The sequence below is a fragment of the Aptenodytes patagonicus genome, chromosome 2 (assembly GCF_965638725.1).
Source record: "Aptenodytes patagonicus chromosome 2, bAptPat1.pri.cur, whole genome shotgun sequence".
Taxonomy (NCBI): domain Eukaryota; kingdom Metazoa; phylum Chordata; class Aves; order Sphenisciformes; family Spheniscidae; genus Aptenodytes; species Aptenodytes patagonicus.
In genome coordinates this window covers 149,096,473-149,108,935 of record NC_134950.1, presented here as the reverse complement: position 1 = coordinate 149,108,935, position 12,463 = coordinate 149,096,473, and the positions used below count along the sequence as shown (strand labels likewise).

Genomic DNA, 12,463 nt, shown 5'->3' with positions numbered 1-12,463 from the left:
AAGAAGGCACAATTTTATTCAGTTTCAGTTTATCTGAAGAAATAGAAAAATAAACTGCTTTCATATATTGTTAGAATAACATAAAACATGTGAGAAGGGACCTAGAAGCCATCTAGTGAATCCATTCTCCTAGTCCATGGCAGGAGATTACCTAGGAGGAGGTGTATGTGTATGCAGTTTCATGTGGCTAAGGTATGCTTTTTTGCTTGTAAAAAGTTGCAGCATATTGGAAAGGTTAAGAAATACATAATGTATTTTCCTTAGTGGCTAAGCTGTTTATACCCTGCAGTTTCCATTATATTTATTCTTCCTGTAATATAAATTGCTGGAGACATACCATGTAATTTTAATTGTAGTAACTACACCAGCTAAGAAAATGAAAGGCAGCTCTTTATGAATATTTAATCTAGAGAGAAGCAGATAGAAGCCACAAAAATGTTTAAGCATCTGTATGGGTTAATTAAATGCTGTCCATGCTTGACAGACTGGAAATCACTTCTGTGGCCAAATTTGTAAATAAGTTGTAAAGAAAAAAACAACCAGAAGGATATGTTGTGCCGGCCTAAGATTTTTCTCCACTATATTAATCACTTATATTTACGAAGAGAAAAGTTAGCCCTTTAAAACCAAAGAAATTAAATGCTTTCAGTATGAGCTATCATTTTGCTACTATTATCAACTATTAGAGATAATTGAAATCCTATAATGAGTGTATTTCACTGAAGATGTCCTTTTCTAAAAATCAAACAATCTCCTTTTGGTTTTCAGTTTCCCTCTTATGTTCTTCTCCCTGCTCTGCACTCTTCCCTGTTAGTGGGTAGGTGAAGCTTACTTACTTACTTACACCACTGGGTGTTCTGCCCACAGAAGTCTCAGGCAGAACTTCCCTCGCACATTACTGGGACACAAAAGTTTGCTGCTGTAAATAAGAAGTGAAGGAAGCTGCTCTGCTGCAAGCACCTATACTGCAAGCAGGTAGCAGGTTCTGGAACAGTATAGGGAGAGCATAACTGCGTCCCAGTGAATCATTTTGGCAGTATTGTTCCTAAACACCATCTTTGCCATTGTAGAGGTGAACTTTGCTTATTGGATAGAGGGAATTGTCAGGTATGAGAACCCTGTAGAGCTGGTGCTGAACAATGTAGGAAACTCCATCTGCCTTAATATCTGCTCCTGCACCTTTATGATTATGCTCAACAGACATGTACATGTCTTTGCTAAAGTAGATTTATACCTATCACAGATGGTAAAATGGAAAATGAGACATCAGCAAAATCTTGAAATGTAATTAAAATAGTGATCTTTATTATTTTGTATTAAATTACCAAATCATTTTTGCTATGGCCCTGCAGCTGAAGGAAGTCTTTTTTGTTCATTGGTTTAACCTGATAAGCCTGAAGGGCATGTCATTAGCTTCAAGTAAACCTAAGTTCAAGGAGGGGAAATGGCCAGATTCATATTTAAAAATAGACAGGAAAATCTGATTAGAAAAATTGTCAGATGATAAATTGATCAGACTGGCAAAAATTTGATTGCCCAGAAGCCTGGTTAAAATGCAAATTTTGTCTGACCAAGAATCCATCAGGTTTTCTGCTTGCTAGAAAGAGGCAGCAGGGAAGATGAGTATGTGTTCCTTTGACATACAGCACAGTAACATTAAGCAGCTGCTCAGAGGAGTCAGTCAACAGAAAAAAGCATAGAAAGTAAGAATGAGACTGAGACTCCCTGAGCCTGGGGAATAGAGTAGTGCTCAATCGTCTCAGCAAAAGGACTGAAGGAGGAGAGCTTGAGCAGAGGTGTGCTGGTGGTTAGGGAGTAAGAACTGCTGAACCTTCGACTAAGTGTGAGTGTATCTTACCTGGAAAGTAAAAATTGGGACTGGGCTTTTTAATTCCAACCAGATGATTAAAAGTCATCTATTTCTGACAGAGCGAGCAGCAGTGCAGCCCTCCACTCAAGGTGGAGCTAGCAGGGCAGCATCCTGTAAAGCAGGCAGCTGCCTGCTTACTTGCTCAGGAATTAACATCAGAGAGAATAATTTTGTTCCAAACTCTGTCAGTGTGTGATCTTTTTTTTTTAATCTTGAAAGTTGCTGCAATCCAAATAAGTGAGACATACTGTTATAAGTAACCTATTTATAAATATAATTGTTATAAATAACCTATTTATAACAGTAGGATACCAACATGAGCTTAAATTCTGCTGAAATTCTTTTATGTTGTGGTGTCTCAATGTAGCTAGAGAAATATGAACTGCCCCACAACTCACTTTTAATTACCTTGAGAAAAACGATACCACATTTTGAAAATAAGGACACCTCTGGATTCCTGTCAGGCAGCCAAATTTCAGCCTACCCTTGACTTGGGCAAATATTATCCAGCGTGAAACTATTAGATGTATACAACATTGAAAGAAAGGTCTTCTGCTTTAGTACCCATGCAGTATAGCTTTTAAGCACACACTTTGCTCGTGTGTTCAGCCACTAAATAAGTTTAAGTGTTAAGAATAATGTCAGTAATGAAACAAGTGGAGATAAGTTGCTTCTGGTTTAGTTAAAACCTACCAGAATAGAAAAATTAGAATTTATGTTCAATTTCAAATCAAATGAAAAAGTATTTCTAGATCTAGAAGGGTTTTGTTTTGTTTTATTTTGTTTTGTTTTTCCACAGCAGAACTAGCCTATTGAAGAAACAGAATAATTTCGATCTCTAGCTATTTCAAAATATGATTAAGATAATATGATTTAGAACATATCCATATTCAGATTAGCAGTGGATGTGTCCCATGAAGATACTGGTTAGACCCAGCCTTGGTTAGCTTAGGAAGCCTGCAGAGGGTGGCACAGGTGGGCTAAGTGTGAGCAGTTCTGGGGGTATTCAAATGAGAGTCCTCCTTTAGAAAGAGCAGATCTAGCTCAAGCTAGATCAGGCACTAGCAGTCCAGCTTACCCAGGAGAATTTTGTGAGCCTATGATACTGCATAATAAATGTCACAGACTCCGTCTGGAATCAGGCTGAAAAAGCAGATGCAGAAGGTGAAATGCCTACACAGAGGACTAAGCTATTGGCTTATTTTGAATATAACAAGCAGATTTCCTACTATACAAGAAATATCAATAACATATTTTATTGTTTTAATTCCAGGGTGGTGATCCTAAGGAGTCAATTTGTGTGTATCTCAGCAGTTCGGTGTTGGATTTGGTCTGAGTGATTTTGTGAGCATTAAACTGCATTATTACAATAGAGAAATATTTTACACTTGGGGAGGAAAGGAAGTGATTTTTCACACAGTGACTGCTACATTTCTGAATTTTGAGTAATCATTTTTTTAAATACAAAATAGCATTTATTTGGGAAATTCTGAAACTCCTGACTATTGGTTTGATTGTAGCAAAGCACAATCTCAGGATGGTGGCAATATGTGACATTCATCATATTTTGCTTCTTAAAGTATCATTAAAACATTTTGACATAAGAGCTCTGGTTTTGGTAATCTCACACAATACAGGCAATAGTCTCTGTATGGTACCTGCATGAGTTGGCAGTGAACATTTTCAATTAAGAACTTGATCCTGTAAACACTAGCATTTGTCTACATGAGAAAGGTGATGAGAAGAGCTACAGAGGAGTAATTAATTCAGAGCTATGTCATTCTTTGTCCCAGGGTGCACAGATGAAAAAAATCCCTCAGGTTAGAGATAGTCAAGTAGTTTATGGGCTTTCATTTTGTGGGCAATAGATAATGCTGTGGATTTAATGGGATCACTCATGTGAATGATGTTAATTTTGTGAACAGGAAGGACCAGAGCTGTATAATTGTTTTTAAACCCCTCTTCTTGCTTGCGTTCCTGTCTAAGGTCCAGTTCAGCTCCAAATGAGGACAATAAACTACTGCAATCCCCAGAGTCCTGGTAGGGCATGACTTTGCACACGTTCCTGCAATCCCAGATCTGTATCTCGGCTGGCATATGAGATGGACCATTCATTAGAAAAATGATTGGTACCAAACCTATCATTTCTTCTATTTCTTTTTCACCTAGCATAGCTCCCATCAATATGTAACTACGGGTAAGGAAACCACACTAAGCATTATTAGAAGATTAGTAAGGAAGTAAGGAATAATAAGCATTATTATTTCTCTTACAATCAACCCCAAGGTCTTCTCCTATACCAGGACATATGAGAAAACAACCTACAGTCACTTAATTTAAAACCCATGCAGTTCTTGTGCTTTAAGTTTCCATATGGTCCAGGAATACCTGTGGAGCAACATCCTGTGACAAGAGAAAGTGAAATACCAGCCCAATGGAAAGAATCACATTAACATTTACAGGAGCTTTGACAAGCAGTTGTTCCCCTAGCTATGGCTGCTTGTATGTTATTGCTTATATGTTTTACTGCAGGGGAAAAAAACAACCAAAAAAACAAAACAAAAAAAAACCCAAAAAATTTGTAATAACCAGTTTCTGTTAAAAGAAGAGTTTCAGTGGCTTTTTTGAGAGTCTATTGAATGATCAGTTCAAAGATAGAGTGTCCTTCTTCTCCTTCTTTTACAGTCAGATACTATCGGATATTTTGTTTACTACTGTAGCATTAAATCCCCAATCAACTGATTTAAAGAGCATTTAATATTCCACTCACTGAGGATTATATCTGCAAAGCAATCCTACTTAAATGGATTGAACCTTTTAAAATAAGGTTCAAAAAAACTTTTGAACTGATATTTTATAAGAGCATTTCTATATTGTTGTAATATTTGAAAGCTTACCTTGCATCAGTTTTATAATCACATAAATAATCCTGAAAGTATTAGAATCAATCATTACAGTTCAGGTCTGTTAGTTGAGACACATTCAGCATCTTGATCCAGTTCCAAGGTAATGATACCAGAATCCAATACTACTCCTACCCAAGCAGAAGCATCCATAAATCCTGGCTGCATATATCTGCAATAAAGTAATTTTTTTTCAAAATAAGGTTTTTAAAAAATAGATAGTGCTTGGGGGCATTGAATGACACCGCTAATACACAAGTGGACCTCTGAATTTCAGTAGCGCTTTTAGCAGAAACAAAGACATCAGAATTGAGTCGATGGATACATCTGTGTTAACAGCTGATGACTGAAAGAGGCGAGCACAAAGGTTTGATTTACTGTGATCTGTTATGGTTCCAGCACCACACATCCACATTTTGTCTTCACCAGCAGTGAAATTTGTGCCAGTTTCTGGCCACAGGCACCTGCTGCTCATGTGCAGAGAGCTGGCTGCTGTTGTAACCTGTGTCCACGTTAACGAGTGTTATGGATGTGTTTTTTTCTAGTAGTGTTATGGGTGATTGCAAGACCCTAGTTATAGATCAGAGTCAAATTTGTTCCCAAAAGAGCTCCTCCTACACCATAAATCACTCACATAGACTGTCCCTGAGTGTTTGTAGCTGTAAGCTGTGCAAAGTGATATACATGTCCTTTGGGTGATGGAAACAGCCTAGGCTGAGGAGAACCACGTCATATTTCATCCAGAGAGATGAAGATGCACCTGTGTTCAAGCAAGGACTGTAATTTATTCCAGTCTAGTGTAGTGCAATGAGGTGGTCTTGGCTGTGTAGCAGCTATATGGTTTGACTTGGAAAAATTCATACATCTTTTAGAGATTGAGAGGATCTTGCATTGTACCTAGAACAATTGCAAGTGCTTCGTGTGTACGTAGAGGTGATGCAAATCATTCATCGCCCAGATTAAATTCAGTGAACTACTCAGCATGAGTAAAGTGGCAAAACCTGTTTGGGTGTAAATAGAAGATGTGGAGAGGAGAAAATGAAATTTATTTGCACTGGAGAAGCAACTCTTTTCAAAAGTGTTGGTTAGTTAGCACCATATTGCATTGTCTCAGTGAATAAATGTATACAGTGTACCATGACACACCATAAAGATGGGCTGAAGTTACTGTGCATCTGGACTGTTTCTGTGCAACTATGTTATTTATAACACACGTATTAGTAACTGGAAAGGTCATTGGAGTACATTTTAAAAGAGGTTTAACTGAAAAGAAGAAACCTATTCTAGTTTCCTTGACAAAAAGAAGTCTTAACTGAAGGAGTGTGATGTAGCACTCACAAATGAGAGCAAACGGAAAGCTCTGTAACATGGACAGATACTTTGACTTTTTAGAGCTGTTTCAGCAAAGTTTCAACTCGCAATTGACCTGAAGACCTGATCCTGTATGCTCTCAAAGCTCTCAGTGATCTGTGTGGAGCACAAGAATGACAAGAAATGCGTGGAGGAATTGTTAACCTTTCCTACCCTTTTCTACATTTAATCTTAATTCCTCACAGAATAAAAATATGCTCTATTAGACTTTAGATTAAGAACGTATTTTTAATGTAGCTTTCTCAGGCCTTGCTCCAGACACTAAGTTATTATAAGATGTTAGTTGCATCCACTTCACAGGAGTGCAGACCTTGTACTCAGCTTTATTATAGCTACTGCTACTGTGTGCTTGGTGGCTAGGTCATCTTAATTTGTGCACAGGCTGGGCAAGTTAATAGCAGCGTTTCTGTGTGACCGGGTACAGTTAGATTGATCAAGACTTGCTGAAGTAGACTCACTGTCGGAAAGGATGTTTTCTCGGGTAGCCGAATAAATTATTTCTCATTTATTTTACATCTTTGCTAGGTTAATGATGAATAAATGGATTTTGTACCTGGCTGGGAATGTTTATGACACTTTTGCAAGACCGAGCCAAGTGCGGTTTTGATTCAGGATTCTTGACCAAAGGTTAGGAAGGGCCTTTCAGTTCCCTCTACTTCACATGAGGAATAATCATTTTTAGGGTTTGTGGGCCTCCAGTGCTGTCACATGCTGTGGAGTCAATATTGAGATTAAATATTCTAAAGATAGAAACACTGACAGTGTGCTAATAGTTCCACTGTACCGTTGCAGAGGCTGACAGTGTCCATGCACATGACTGCTTCACAGCATCATTAGATTAAAGCCTGCTTGGCTGCTTTTATTCCTTTTTCGCCTCTGAGTCGTCAGTGTTGCATCTTCCTTTAGGATCCAATGCTGCCTCGAGTTGGTATTTCTCTTCCCCCTGTGGGGCGTTATGTAGTCCTGTTTAGTGTCTGGTAGGGAGTTTGTATGGCTATGAATCAAACCCTGCTATGCTTGCAGCATAGTAAAACATACTTAAAATGGCTTGGTTTACATCTCAAGGCAGCGTGGTGGGATATTCACATTGCCTAACTGGAGGTGCTAAATTTGGGCTGTAGCTCCATGTTGACTTAAGCTGTAATGGCTGGCTAAGCAGTCCAGTCCTCGTTCTTGCGCTCCACCCCTTCCTTTGTGCCGTCTCTGGCTTCTGTCTGATCCTACGTTGAGCTATTTTGGCACACTGAGCTGGCAAAAACCTGACATGGCAACAAAAAGACGAAATTGGTTCATGCCAACAGAGCCAGGGGAATTTCAGAGTCAAAGCAAAGGAGGGGGTGAGACCATGCAGGTGGGACTGTAGGAGATACAGCGGGGACCATTTGTTATCTGATGGCTGTTGGACAGGCCCAGTGGTCCCCTGAAACCTCAGGCAAGTCAGGAAGGTAACATCTCTGGGGCCCTCCCCAGTCAGAAGGCAGAGATGAGCTCCTGCAGGAGCTCATCCTGGTGGGCAGGCACCCGTCTCTCCCCGCGGTGGCCGAAGGCACCTAACGACTCTAGGTACCTACACTGGTTGATTGTTGCTCCCCCTTCTCTCTTTCCCGTTACAGTCATTGTAACAAGCTGTCCACCATCTGCAGGTTCTGAAATGATAACCATAAAAAACCTTTGACTGTAAATACTATTTCTCCATTCACTGATAGTAAACTTGCATGAACTGGCTTGTTATTCAGCACGCCTATGCTTTCAGTCTCTGCTAATCCCAGCGTGTCAAACAGCACCTTGCAGAGAACAGAGCTGTGCAAGGTCTGGCAGTTTTGAGACCAGTTAATCTCATTTTGATTCTCTTTCCTTTGTACAGTAGTGAGATGTCTGACCGTATTGCCATGCTTGAGTCAAGATGAAATTCTCTGTCCTGTGTGATTCAGGAAAAGAAACTAAATGATCTAGGTGACCTAGCACCTTCTGTGGGCCCCCCAAACTACTAGAAAAAAATAATCCTGTTGTTATGTATTATTTGATTTTATCCAGTCCAGGTATCTGGATCGGTTAATTGGTCTGGGTTAATTGATCACTTAGACCTTGACCCTGCACAGACTTCGTGGTGGAGCTACAGCCTGACACAGCAATCTAGGTTTAAAAAATATTTGACCTGCAGATCTTTCTCTGTCCTGTCATTCGCTCTCATGTGACAAATCTGTGGAGTGAGATCCTGAACCGTGCTGTAGCTCCTCCAGGGACTCTCAGGTCCACAAAACACATATCCACTTGTGTACAGGAATCTGTGTGAGATCAAGCCCAAGGAATGTTCTGTGGAGTGCTTATTCTAAAACAGCTTTATTTCAAACAGCTGATAGCCACTTGTTGCACACTCTGAAGCAGTAGACTTCTTACACATGAGCTTGTTAGCTAAATATATCTTCGTCTGAAATATTCACAGCCAGGTAATCCTTCGTCTTGTGGTACTTCAGCAGCTGATCTCTTTCATCTCTGGGTCTGCTAGCCAAGAATGGTAACAAAGGGATGTGTATTTACCATATAAAGCCTGGCTCTCTTGATTTTGACTTCTGTCATTAGGCAGGAACATCATCCTTCTCTGAATTTCTTTCAGAGAATTTTTTTCCAACTTTCAAAGGCTGCTGATCTCTCAGCGTACTCTGGAGAAATCATTTGGGGCTTTCGGCTACCGAGCACAACGAGTGGGCAGATTTGTATTTATTAAGCTTTGTTTCAGATTTTCATAATGTATTTCTTAATTGGCTCTGAATTATCATAATGGTCAAGTAGAGCATGAAACGATCTGCAGCATGCCACTAAACAAAGGAACTATTGCTGTTATTTAGCAGTCTCCTTTCATAAAGTCACATTTCAGAATACCTTCCTATTCCAGGAACGCCATCTCACCAGGGGAATGACCCCAGGTTACTGGGTTACCGTGCACTGGTCCAGCTGGGGTAGCAGCCTGTCAGCATGCTCTCGGTGTCGAGCAAATTCAAGCAATATGACAGGAGCTTAATCCGATGGGAGTACATCAGCTTGGGTTTGCCAAATGCCAAGGAGGTCCACATGGTAACTAAACTTATTACTGTGATGTGTGGTAATTTACTGAGCTCACACCCCTCTGTGTGTGAGCAATAACTGCCCGTCAGTGGCAGGTGTTGGCAAATACTGGTTTAGGGATGAAAACAGCCTGGCTGTGCTTCTTTATTGCAAGTACCAGAACTGCTGGAATTTTTTTTTAGCCCCTGAGGTTAAATATGAGGAGTGGCATCCTTGCATTGCCATCAAGTAACAGTCAAAGCTGTCTTTTGCTAAATCCTGATGTAGCTTCAGCAAGACAGTCCGCCACATCGGTGTTTGTTGCTGCACCTGGTACTGTTGTGTCTTGTCTTTTTTTCATGCCGCTTTTCTCCAGTGAGGGAGAAAACTCAGACAATTGCGTGATGGAAGTACATAATGATCCCACCATGAATATCATGGCAAGAGGCCGTCAGAATGAATCATGCTAATGGTTGTGACAGGATAGTCTAGTCTACGACAAGATTGCTGGTTTTAAATTCCTCACTATTCACTTTAGACCCTGACAAGAGGAGATTCTTCACAGCAAGTCTGTAGTTCAACAGCCTGCTAGGCTTCTCAGCTCTTGGCTCAGCTGCCAGGTGACTCCCTAAAAACACCTCCTTCTTGGTGTATTTATTGTTAGTGCTTATGGTACAAACCCATTCTTAAATTCTTGTGAAATTGAAGTATAATAGCTGAAATTTCTGCATGTTTTATATGCACATTTTATATAGTACCTTCATATGTATTTTTTATGTTAATATTCTTAATATTCTTTTCTTTGAGTATCTAATTAAAATTATTTAAAACATTAATTATATTTTATGCTACCAGAGTAAACTGTGGGAGAAGTTACATAATGTCACCTAAAAAAACAGTTATACAACCCAAAATCATTTTTAAGGGTATCATCTGACTGATTTCTAGAAGGTTATTTTCATTAGTCATTTGGACACTTGCTTCTGAGATTTACCTTTCTAAGGTGGGTCTAAGAGGCTACCTCTGCTTCTGATTTAGTTCAAGAACTACAAGTGCGAAGATAGGTGAATGGAGAGGTTCTACACGGGGCTGCTCCTAAGGGATGGCAAATACATGATTTTTCTTTTCAGAGACTGTTCCATGTGTCAAAATTTAATGTCATAAAGTTTCCACAATAGCTGTTGCCCAGAGGTTTCATTATCTCTTAAGATGTGTATTGTTGGCATTCATTTCGGTTCCATTCTTTTCAATACAATTGTCCAAGCAGAGCTTATCCCCCCCTGGAGCTGGTATAATTGTGCTCCTCCATGTGCGCCAAGCTCTGCGTGAAGCTGCTAGTGTAGGCTCTGCTACTGCTGTTTCCAAAAAGGTTCTTTCAGATTCTCTCAACACTGAACTTATTTATGTTTTCAGATGTGAACTTGATATTGTCTGAGTAGAATGTGTGCAGCGTAGCATAGAAGTGTCTCTGCGCAGGATTTAGGAGGAGGCACGGAAAGCCCCTCAACCGTGTGTGTGCGCTTTTATTACAGAAAAGCAAGATGAAGTTGTATTGTTGGGTCATCTGTTATGGCTGATTTAATTTGTACTTTGTTTTCATGTTTTAAGTGCCTAATGATTTTTTGTCAAGGAGGCAATGGTTTCACTGTTACAATGCATACTTAGAATTCTGCACTTGTTACCTGTTCTGTAATAGAATATTTTTGCAGTTTCGGTTTGGAAATAAAGACTTACTAGGCATAATTGTGATTTTTTTTTTTCCTTTTTGAATTCCTGAGACTTAACAACCAAAAATATGTCTTCTGAGGCACAGCAGTGTGGAAAATGCATTAGTCTGATTCCTCTACAGCAGTGTTAGGAGCTGTCAGTAGAAATATGGGCAGTTCCTTAAAACTGTACAAGGGAAAAAGCAAGCTGTGCTTAAAAACAGGTATGGGGGTTTGGGGCATTGGTACATGTATAAATATGTATTCCTTAAATACTACCTTCATGTCATTTCAATCTTTTCCATTCCTGTATGGCAACACAGTTAACCATCTTCTTTTGTTACTTCTAATGACTTGAAATATTTTTTTAATTATTTATTGAAGAAAAATCAAACAAGGAAAGGAACCAAACAAGAAACAAAAATTGTTATATCTTTTCACTAAAAATAGCTATTAAACTTGAAAACTATCTCTAAAAATAACTGAACACTTTGAAAACAGTGATTAACTGAAAATGTTGAAACCACTGATGCAGAAGTTTTTCGTACAAAATACTGACCATGAGTACGTGTCTAGTAGATGTGCATCTAGTATCACTTTAGACATGTTTCAGTGGCTTGTTTATGTGGGTTTTTTCCTTAGTAAGGTTTTGGTTGTAGGACACATACACAGATCCTTGTAGTGAACAAATTTCAAACAGATGAAGTTCAGAGAAAGCATTTTCCCTCAAAGCATTTACTTTTTACTTTTGGACAGAAGAAGGCCATATAGCTTCTGCACTGCTTACTGTGATTTCTCCAAATAGAAGCTGACTGTTTCATCAAATCAGGTCAAATATGTACATGCAGCTCTTTTGTGATGTGGACTATTATCCGTTAGGGCCCTCTAGGGACTGAACTTTAATTGCCAAATTTTATAGCAGCCAGAACAGAGGATTAGAACTGAAAGTTGTTATTTGGGCTCACAGACCACCAAGTGGCTTCTGCCCAAAGATGAAGATCTGGGTCTTTGTGGCCTCTCTCCTTCCCACAGCGTGTCAGTCTTTCGTAGATGACCAAACCCAAAGGGTTTCTTTTGTTTGCTGTGCTAACAGCTGGAATTGTATGTATGAGTGATGCAGATGCAAATGTGCCCTCATAATCTGAGCAATTTCTAAAGCAGAAGTGTGGTTTCTACTGTGGAAAGAAAGCGTCTTAGAATGAGCTTAGCCATCTCAAATATTTAGCTGATGAACAGCTAAACGTTGAAAGAGCAGCACTGCCTGGTGATTAGGACTGCTTGGTCCAGGTACAGAGTAAGTGAGTGCTGCCCCAGACAAAGCGTTGCCTCTTCCTCATCCCCTGCTTAGAAGGGGAGCAGTCTGGAAAAAGGTGGCTGGGCTAGAGGAGAGCAGGAGGGAAGCAGTTACGCACTGAGGTTATGCCTGTCAAACAGTTGTAGTGCCTCTGGATCACACCAAGCACAAACCATCCTCCTAGGGGCAGAGCATCTCCCATGAAGATGGTACTCCTGCTACGGGAAACACATGGTCCTTGGTACTAGAAGGGCTTAAGAAGGAATTTTCCCAGGAG

The 12,463-nt window shown here is 39.7% G+C and overlaps 1 protein-coding gene across 1 annotated transcript in view; it reads left to right on the top strand.

Annotated features, from left to right (window-relative positions):
• ST8SIA6 (ST8 alpha-N-acetyl-neuraminide alpha-2,8-sialyltransferase 6) overlaps positions 1-10,929 on the top strand; it is a 49,839-nt gene extending 38,910 nt beyond the window's left edge. The window contains exon 9 of the mRNA XM_076331634.1: positions 3,144-10,929. The gene's annotated coding sequence lies outside the window, so the exon portion shown is untranslated. The remainder of the gene's footprint in view (positions 1-3,143) is intronic.
• Positions 10,930-12,463: the final 1,534 nt, after the last annotated feature.